The 9,011-nt window shown below is 60.6% G+C and overlaps 1 long non-coding RNA gene across 1 annotated transcript; it reads left to right on the forward strand.

Annotated features, from left to right (window-relative positions):
- Window positions 1–722: 722 nt before the first annotated feature.
- On the forward strand, window positions 723–7,196 carry LOC132676522 (uncharacterized). The gene is made up of 3 exons (XR_009609041.3): window positions 723–1,598; window positions 3,497–3,964; window positions 6,171–7,196. It is a non-coding gene; the product is annotated as an uncharacterized LOC132676522 (long non-coding RNA).
- The last annotated feature ends 1,815 nt before the right edge of the window (window positions 7,197–9,011 follow it).

Below are 9,011 nucleotides of genomic sequence, written 5' to 3' on the forward strand. Positions count from 1 at the left end.
GTTTTCTGAACGCTTCCTCGGTGTCTACGGAGACGGTCAACACGTGAACGCGCGAACCTTCTTTGATGCCTGAGCGTCCTCGTGGTCTGGGGAGGGGAGCGCAGCTCCTGGGGGGGGAAGGGAGGAGGCGGGGGGGGGGGGGGGGGCGGGGTGGAGGTAGGAGACGGGGGGGGGGGGGGGGGTGTTGGAGGTAGGAGGGGGGAGGGAGGGAGGAGGCGGGGTGGGGGGGGAAGGGAGGAAGGGTGGGGGGGAAGGGAGGAGGGGTGGGGGGGAAGGGAGGAGGCGGGGGGGGGGGGAAGGGAGGAGGCGGGGGGGGGGAAGGGAGGAGGCGGGGGGGGGGGGAAGGGAGGAGGCGGGGTGGGGGGGAGTGAAGACCACAAGCGCCCCTCCGCCGCCAGCAGGCCTCCCGCAGCCCCTCCCTTGCTGCGTTTTCTCGCACAGGTGCCTCCCTCGTGATCCAGAGCCCGTTCCCGACCCACCCGTTTATCCAGGGACACACGCACCAAGCTGCCGTCTCTCGGGTCCGTGTCACCCTGGGGCCGAGTAGCGACGACTGGGAAAGCCCCATGCGCAGAGCCTGCGGGAAGTACTTACCTGGCCAATCCGAAGCGGTTCCCCTGCCCTACCTTTCCTTTCCCGTGAAAAGCACTTGCTCCAAGCCTGGCGCCCCCCCCCCGCGGCCCTCGGAACCTCAGGCCTCTCTTCTCTAGGGATCTGTGACACTGAGCTTACCTTTCAGCGGCATTGACCTCTGTGTCACCACGCAGTCACCTTTATACATGAAGACCCAGCACAGGACACCCCTCCAGCATCACGACCTGGAGGCGCGGGGCAAGGGAGGAGATGGGGAGCTGGGGCGAGCACATCAGTGTGCCCCCCGCGGCGAGCACGCAGCTTGCGGATGTGCGCAGGCGTCAGCAGCCCGGCGCGCATCCACACCTGGTCAGAACGGAAGCGCCGTGGCCGGAACAATGCGCCACGCACCACGCCTTTCTGCGCAAGCGGGACCCTCCCGCGTGGGCGCCAGATCCAGGCTGGGCGTGGGCCGGGCGCTGCGTTCTGCACGTCCCGACCACGCAGGAGAGACAGAGCGCTTCGACCAGCCACGCTGGAAGAAACGCAACTGCGGCCCTGTTTCTGTTCCTTCCGTGGAACGTGACGCAACACTGTCGTACGCGGAGATGACTGAGAACATGTGGCCAAGAAGGGCAGGAAAAAGGATTATAGAGACGGATCAGACGGCTCGTTGATGCAAAGACGCCGTTCCCTCCACGTTTTGTATGTTTTGGGTTTTCTTTTTTTTTTTTTTTAATGTTTATTTATTTTTGAGAGACAGAGACGTGGCACAGGCCAGAGACACAGAGAGGGAGACACAGAATCCGAAGCAGGCTCCTGGCTCCGAGCTGTCAGCACAGAGCCCGAGGCGCGGGGCTCGAACTCACGGACCGCGAGATCATGACCTGAGCCGAAGTCGGACGCTCAGCCGACTGAGCCCCTAGACGCCCCATGTTTTGGGTTTTCTAAACTTGGAAGTTGTCTTAGTTTTTTTTCTGACTCTGAATCGGCGTCCACTCTGATGCCTGGCTTCATTTCCATACGTTTGTATTCTTTTCTTTAGAGGGAGCCTTGCATCGGCTCCAGGAGCCCCGGACCAGCTTGGCTCCTGTGCCTGCCGCTGCCGGCTGGGCCACGTGGGAGTGGCTGTCCTGGGATCCTGCCTGGAGGTGGCCACCTTCCCTGTGCGCCTCCCTTCCTTCCTTGCCAAGCCCTTGCCAGATGTCCGCAACACGCTGGACAGGGGTCATAAGGAGCCGAGCTGGGCCAGGACTGTGCTGGAGATGCCCCAGGCTGCAGAAGGGGTCAGACACGGTAAACGGGACCGTCTGGCTCCTGATCATTTCTTCTCAACTGGGGGCAGTTTTGCCCCAGCGGACAGTTGTCATCGCCTGGAGATGAGTTGATCATCGCATTCGGGTGGAGGCCGTGCTGCTGATCTCTAGGGGTAGAGCAAGGGACACCTAAGCGTCCGGCTGTGGCCACGGCAGCAGGAGCACGGGCTGGGGAGCCCCCGTGCCGAGCCGAGGCGTGGCTCGTCCCAGGGCCTGGAGGCTGGAGGTGCTCTGGCCACTCGCCTGGCCTGCTGGCCCCAGAAGCAGTCTGACTTCCCGCGGGGGAGAGTGTGGTGGCGGGACAAGGTCCCATTTCACAGGTGGGAGGGCTGTGTCCGCTTCCGTGGCCGGCCCAACACCACAGCTCAGGGTTTGAATCCCAGTTACTCTGCCCAAGAATGGTTCCTGTGTGTGGGGAAACTCGACCTTCCTAAACCGTTTTTATGTTGTGCTCTCAGCTTCTGGGAATTCAGAAAGCAAGTTACCTTTCCCCACTTTATAGGCGAGGAAAATGGGCCGGGGCAGAACTTTCCTCCCACCGCCAGCCCAGCCGGCTGCCAGCCCCCTGCGCTCCCAGCCCCAGGACTTGCTCGGCCAGAGGCTGTGCCCCGGGTCCTGGAGACCCTCTGAGCTTGGGCCTCGAGATCCTGGTTCAGGACCCTGACAAGGGGGAGCTGCTCAGATCTCTCAGAACATAGCAGTTGGCTAATTGGGAAAGAAAATTACCCTCAGGAGGTCTCGGGGCCTTCTTAGGTCTTCCAGGGGTGATGGAATTAAGTGTAACACCAGACTGCGGGACGGCCATGAGGTGCAGTTGTAGGGGGAGCAGGATGAGGGTGTGGTGGAGGTCCGTCCAGGCCCACCGGTACCCCCTGGGCTACAGCACACTCAAGGCAGGGCTGAGAGGTCTCCCTGCCTGCTCTAGCCTCCAGGCCTGGCTTCCCCGTCAGGGTGTGTCGGCCTGTCCGCGGCCTGTCCGCTGCACTGCCCTTGGGCGCAGGGCTGGGGTTTGCGAGCAGGGCCAGGTGTGGGCTCTGTTCTCCACGGCTCTGCAGGCAGGCCTCGGTTTGCCCATCTGTAAAGGGGGCTGGGATGTCTTCCCGTCTGTGCCACACCAGCTGCTTAAGTGTAAATAGTGCATCAGGGGCCCTGAGGTGGGGGCGTCTGGGCAGGCAGGGTGGTTTCTCCAGAGTAGCTTCAGGTCAGGGAGGGACTGAGCTGGGGGTGGGGGGAATGTAGCTCCTGGCTGGGCGGAGGCTCCAGGGCAACACCAGGACCCCTCGGGGGTGGGTGGGACCCCTGCCTATCCCTGGCTGTGCCCTTCCAATGACCCGTGAGTGAGAACAGCCTGGGAGGGAAGGCCGGAGGGGCTGGAGGGAAGGGGGGGGGGGGGCAGGCCCTGGTGCTGGGGGGACCTTGGGCTCCTGTGCTTGCTGCCTGAGTTCTGTTCCCTGGCCCCCGGGGAAGACAGCTCTGTTTCCCTTGCAGTGGACGGGCCGGGTGGATGCTTCTGGAACATGGTGCCAGGGGCCAGGGAAGCTGGGCACGTGTGGGTCTATGAACCGTGATACGCAGGCTTCTGTAGAGGCAGGTTTTTTTCCTTCCAGCCTTTCGCTAACGGGTTCAAAGCCGACGGTGAGCGGTGGCACACTACTGGCTGATCAGCTTTGGTGGGAGTCTACACCCCGGAAAGAGGCAAACGCTACCAATCGGGCCTTTCCCCACCGAGAGCTGGCTGAGTTCTGGGAACCGCCCTGCGCCCCCACTCTTGGCCCCGGGGGAAGGACGCGGCCCTGCAGGGCTGCCTCTGGGGTCTGCCTGGTCACCCTCTTTCCCGACCGGAAAAGCCCAGCCCAGGCCAGCCGGCCAAAGATGATGCCTGCGTACGTCTCCCATCAGAGGGCGCAGAGGCCTTGCTGCCCCCTCTTCTGTCCATGGCCCCTGCTCACGCTCCCTCTCCTGGTGGCTTGGGGAACGCCAGAGCCCTGTCACCGAGCATTCCCGGGGAGGCAGCTGTGGCAGCCAGCCTGGGGGCCCCCCCGCGGCCCCGGAGGAGCGTCTCCTCCTTACTCGTGGTAAGCGTGTGGCCCTGCGTGCCGTGAGCGAGGCGCCCCCCCCACCTGCAGTCTCAGAGCCTGCAGCCCACCCCTGCTGGGGGAACCCCCAGGGCCCTTCACTGTCCCTGCTCCCAGGAAGACGTGGCCAGTCTGCGGGCGGTGATGACTGGGTTTGGGGCAGGGGACCCTGAGCTTGTGGGGGAGGGGTCCTTCCATGCTGGGGTCCTAGTCCCTTTGGCTCCCGTGGGCCCCGAGTTCATGTGTCTGGGACGTTACATGGGGAGGGATTGGGGCAGAGCCCAGAATTAAAGTGGGGGGCGAGGTCTCTGGACCAGAAGGGGGTTCCGTTCCTGCTGTTTGGGGGTTGGCGCCAACAGCTGTGATGTCCCGCTCTGCCCACGCGGTGGTGGTGGTCTCGCGGGGCAGTCCTTGGGAGGGGCCTCCACTTACCCCCCTGTGCTTGGGGGCCGTGTCTGTCTGGGTGCGGGCAGGGGTGGCGCCCAGCTTGTGTCTCCTGGCCCCTCCCTCCTCTGCTCTCCTAGGCTCTAGCTCCGTCTGGAACGTGCTTCCGCCTGTCCGCTCGTTGTCCTTTGACCCACGGCTCATCCGGCGGAGCTGGCCAGGAGCCCCGTGTCTCCCCGGTGCCTTGGCTTACCGTTGCTGGACCACATGCACTTCTGTGCCATGTCTAATTTTTTTAATGTTTATTTTTGAGAGAGAGAGACAGAGAGAAGAACGTGAGTGCGGGAGGGGCAGAGAGAGAGGGGGGAGACACAGAATCGGAAGCAGGCTCCAGGCTCTGAGCTGTCAGCACAGAGCCCGACGCGGGGCTCGAACCCACGGACCGCGAGATCATGGGGTGCAACGTGGGGACGTGGGGCTTCATCCCACAAACCGTGAGATCGTGACAGGAGCCGAAATCGAGAGTCGGACGCTCAAGCGACAGAGCCACCCAGATGCCCCCGGAGGGCTATGTCTCTACCTGAGAAGTCCAGGAATTTTGTCAGTGAGCCCTCTCGCCCAGCCACACACCCCGTGGCTATTTCTTATCCTGCTTCCCTGAGGCAGGGACTGGAACATTCCAACCCCCACCAGAAAAGCCCTGATAGAGACAGCAGGCCTAGAACACCACACCCAACGTCCCTGTTCCTGCCCACGGTCAGGTCACGGGCTGAACGCCTCCGGCCCCACCTGCGACCACGCTCCCTGCCTGCTCTCCTGCCCGTGCCCCCTGAACCTCTCCCCTAGGAAAATAGCGTCCATCCTGTGGGCAGAGAGGTCGGGTGTTAAGGCCCGAGCCCGCCGCCTCCCCGCACGCCCTCCAGCTGCTGCATCCGAAATACCTCTCTCCCCTCGTCTCGTCCATGACCTGGTGGCTCGAGTTATTGGCTTCTCTTACCATGAGTTTGTCCGAGTTCGCTCCGCGACAGTGTGGGCAGGCCCGGCCTGGACCTGCGCTCTCTCCCTGCCCAGCCCCCTCGCGGGTTGGAAGCAGGTGGCCAGGGAAGCACCAGGGCTCACCGCTCATTGCCCGAGTTAGCGGCTGGGGTGCATCTCTCCGTGGCGGGGTCCTGCCGTTGACCATTCTGGGCCGGCCACCCAAGAACAGGGCACACACATCTTCCTTTATTTCAAGGAAGCTTTCTTGAGTAATAGTTTAAGCGTTTGTTCTGAGTGGTCACACTTTGGGGGAGGATGTGGCCTTGGTGTTCGAGTACCCCTTCCTGTTCAGATATGAGCAACAGGGGCGCCTGGGAGGCTCCGTCGGTTAAGCATCCGACTTCGGCTCAGGTTGTGATCTCGCCGTTTGTGAGTTCGAGCCCCGCGTCGGGCTCTGTGCTGACAGCTCGGAGCCTGGGGCCCGCTTTGGGTCCCGTGTCTCCCCGTCTCTCTGCCCCTCCCTCCCCCTCTCAAAAATGAATAAACACCAGGAGCGCCTGGGTGGCTCGGTCGGTTGGGAGGCCGACTTTGGCTCAGGTCACGATCTCGCGGTCCGTGAGTTCGAGCCCCGCGTCGGGCTCTGTGCTAACAGCTCAGAGCCTGGAGCCTGTTTCAGATTCTGTGTCTCCTTCTCTGACCCTCCCCATTCATGCTCTGTCTCTCTCTGTCTCAAAAATAAATAAACGTTAAGAAAAATTAAAAGAAAAATGAATAAACACCAAAAAAATTAAAAAAACAAAGAGACGTGAGCGTCAAAAACGAGCACGACCTCCACTTTTCCCAGGAGCGCTACTCGTCAAGATGCAGAAAACTCACCAGATGAGCATTGCCACGAGCTGATGAAACTTGGGACAGAATATTCCAGTATGCCTTTGAGCTCCAAAGGGAGACCACACAGAGTTCCACGGAAAAGCGGAGGGCACGCTCATTTTTGTTGTTCGCGGCGGCGGGGACCGGCCAGGAGGGCCCGAAGGAAGCGTCCAGGGCGACGGTCATGTTTTGTATCTTCATGGGATTTGCATTTGTCAAAACTCTCTTATTTGCACTCTGATATTTGTCCCGTTGCGGGTTGAATTGTGTGCCCCCAAATTCATATGTAGAAGTGCTAACCCCTAGCACATCAGAACGTGACATCATTTGGAAATAGGTCTTTGCGTGTGTAATTAGCTAGGACGAGAAGCAGAGTGCGGCCTAGTCCCGTACCACTGGTGTCCCTATAAGAAGGGGACGTTTGGACACAGACACACGGACGAAGAACACCGTGTGGGATGAAGGCATAGATTCAAGGGGATGCATCTACAAGCCAGGAACGAACCCCCAGGAGCCAGGAGAGGCCCGGGGCAGCCTCAGCGGGAATCAGCCCTGCCCACATCTTGACCTTGGACCCCTGCCTCCGCACGGCTGTTCAAGCACTTTGTACTTAGTAACCGAGGCCCCAGAAAGCTGGCGTGGTCGCTGCTTGTAGACTCTAGTAAAGGCTGAACTCCAGGAAATGATAACGCGCGCCGAATTGTTTAGAGACGGAAATCGGGTGGGTTGATGGGTAGAGAGAGGGATGGAAAAATGGACAGAGATGAGATACAGCAAGTTTAAGAAGGGGTGACAGTTTGGGTGTAGGGCATGTGGGTGTTCAGCGAATGATTCTTCTCTTCTGCACGCTGGAAGATTTGCAGGATAAAACGTTGAAAAAACCTAGGCGTTTAACTAGACATTTCAGGTGTCTTTGAATAACCAAGCAAAATGACAACTATCTGAGGGGAGGGGCTCTCTTTCTCAGTCAATGCTGCCGTGCCCGTGGGACACGCTCAGGCACTAGAGTGACCATGAGATGGGTCCCTGGGACAGAACCAGCAGAAGGCATGCTTTTCCGTCCTGTCCTTCTCCAAACGTCTCCGCCCGTCCCACGGCCTAAATGGCTGGAGCTCCAGCAGCCATCTTGCACCGCGAAGTGGCTTTGGGGATGGAGGCCGTGCACCGAGGATGGGGAGGACCAGATGGCAGGAGTCTGGGTCCCTGAGGCCGTTGTGGAGCTGCCACCCTGAATCGGTCACCTTCACGCTTTTTTACTTAGGCAGGAAACGCGTTTTTATCCTGTTGTGTCTCTTTTGTTGTGATGGGTCCATTACGAGCAGCCAAACCAAAGCGTAATGGATACGTTATTGTCGGCAGTCACCATAATCGTGACCGCGCTCCTACTGGAGGGGCAAACTGAGGCTCGGAAAGGCGCTTGCTCGAGGTCACACAGCTGGAAGTGGTGGGTCAGCCCAGGTCTGCGTGGTTTAGTGTCTGCCTGGTACTCCTGGGACCCCAGGCCTGGGGGGCATGCGGTGGCCCTCTGTGAGTCACACGATGGCCAGTCTGTCTGGCAAACCACCCCTAGCTACTGAAGTCTGGCTGGAGGGGCCCCCTGGTTTGGGGACAGAGCACCTGCTCAGGGGCAGGCTCTTTTCCCCACCAGCTGTTGAGCGGGTTTTATGAGAATTACTTCCCTCTCCTCCTTGTGTTTGGACAGATTGAGAAGTAAGGCCCAGGAGACAGGTAGATGGAGGACAGGATAGCTTTATCACTGATAAGGGTGGGCTCAGCACGGGACCCCCCAGCCCCCCAAAACACACACAGACGAGCTTAGTGATAACGAGAGCCTTCTTACCTGGCCTTTTCCTGGGCAGACTCAAGCTTACCTGCCGCACATGGGGGCGGGGGAAGCAGCCTGGGGCAGGCAGTCCGCAGGGACGGCCTGGGGACTGAGCCAGTGCCACGGTCAGTCCTTCCTGGGGCAGCGAGGAGCCCATGAGCCACCTCCTGGTGCTTCGGAAAGGGAGGCGTGCCCACTTTGTGGACCCAGTAGGGGATGCTGGGGGGGGGGGGCGTTGGAGACGAGGGGCTGTTCCTTGTGGCAAAATAACTGCTGTGTCACTTTCTGGCCTCCACGGGTGACAAGGATGTGCACATTTAGCGGCACCTGCCCTGTGCCCCTTACGCCGTTTACACCGTCGTTGTGATGGTGGAAACGTGTCACCTGCCTGTGCTGGTGGGCGTAGCTGCACGTGTAGCTTCTGGGGTCGCCCTGGAGAACCCCCTTCTCTTCCTAGACCTTCGAAGCCATGGCGGTGCCCCAGGAACATTTTCGTCACTGTGTAAAGTCTCCGGCTTTCGGGGACCGTTCATCCCTTCCTGTGCAAGTGCTTGCTTTGTGCCAGGCCTGAGCCGGGCCCTGAGGAGGAGGCTGGGTCCCCGCACAGAGTGATGGCCGTGAGGGACACGTGGGAAGAGCTGTGGGCACTTGGAGAAGGACCCTCTATGGGGGGGGGGAGTCACAAGACCCCCGTCCAGCTTCCCAGGAGCACGGCAGAAATGAACACGGTCGGCTCTGCAGATGTCCACACTGAGGTGTGGCCCTGTGTCATTGTCAACCCCGAATTTCTGCTTCTGGTAGGAAGTGAGAGCAAACGGGAGCAAGAAAGCTGTGGGCACCACCCAGGAAGAGCCTGGGGCAGCCCCAAGGATGGGTGTTGGGGGTAGGCCCTGGGGGTCACCTCAGTCCCTCTGATGCCTGGGTTGGTCTCCCATCACCACTCAGTAAACTCCCACTGTGCTCTTCCCAGGGCTGAGATGCAGGGACTGA

Source organism: Panthera onca, chromosome B1 (genome assembly GCF_046562875.1).
Source record: "Panthera onca isolate mPanOnc1 chromosome B1, mPanOnc1 haplotype 2, whole genome shotgun sequence".
Taxonomy (NCBI): domain Eukaryota; kingdom Metazoa; phylum Chordata; class Mammalia; order Carnivora; family Felidae; genus Panthera; species Panthera onca.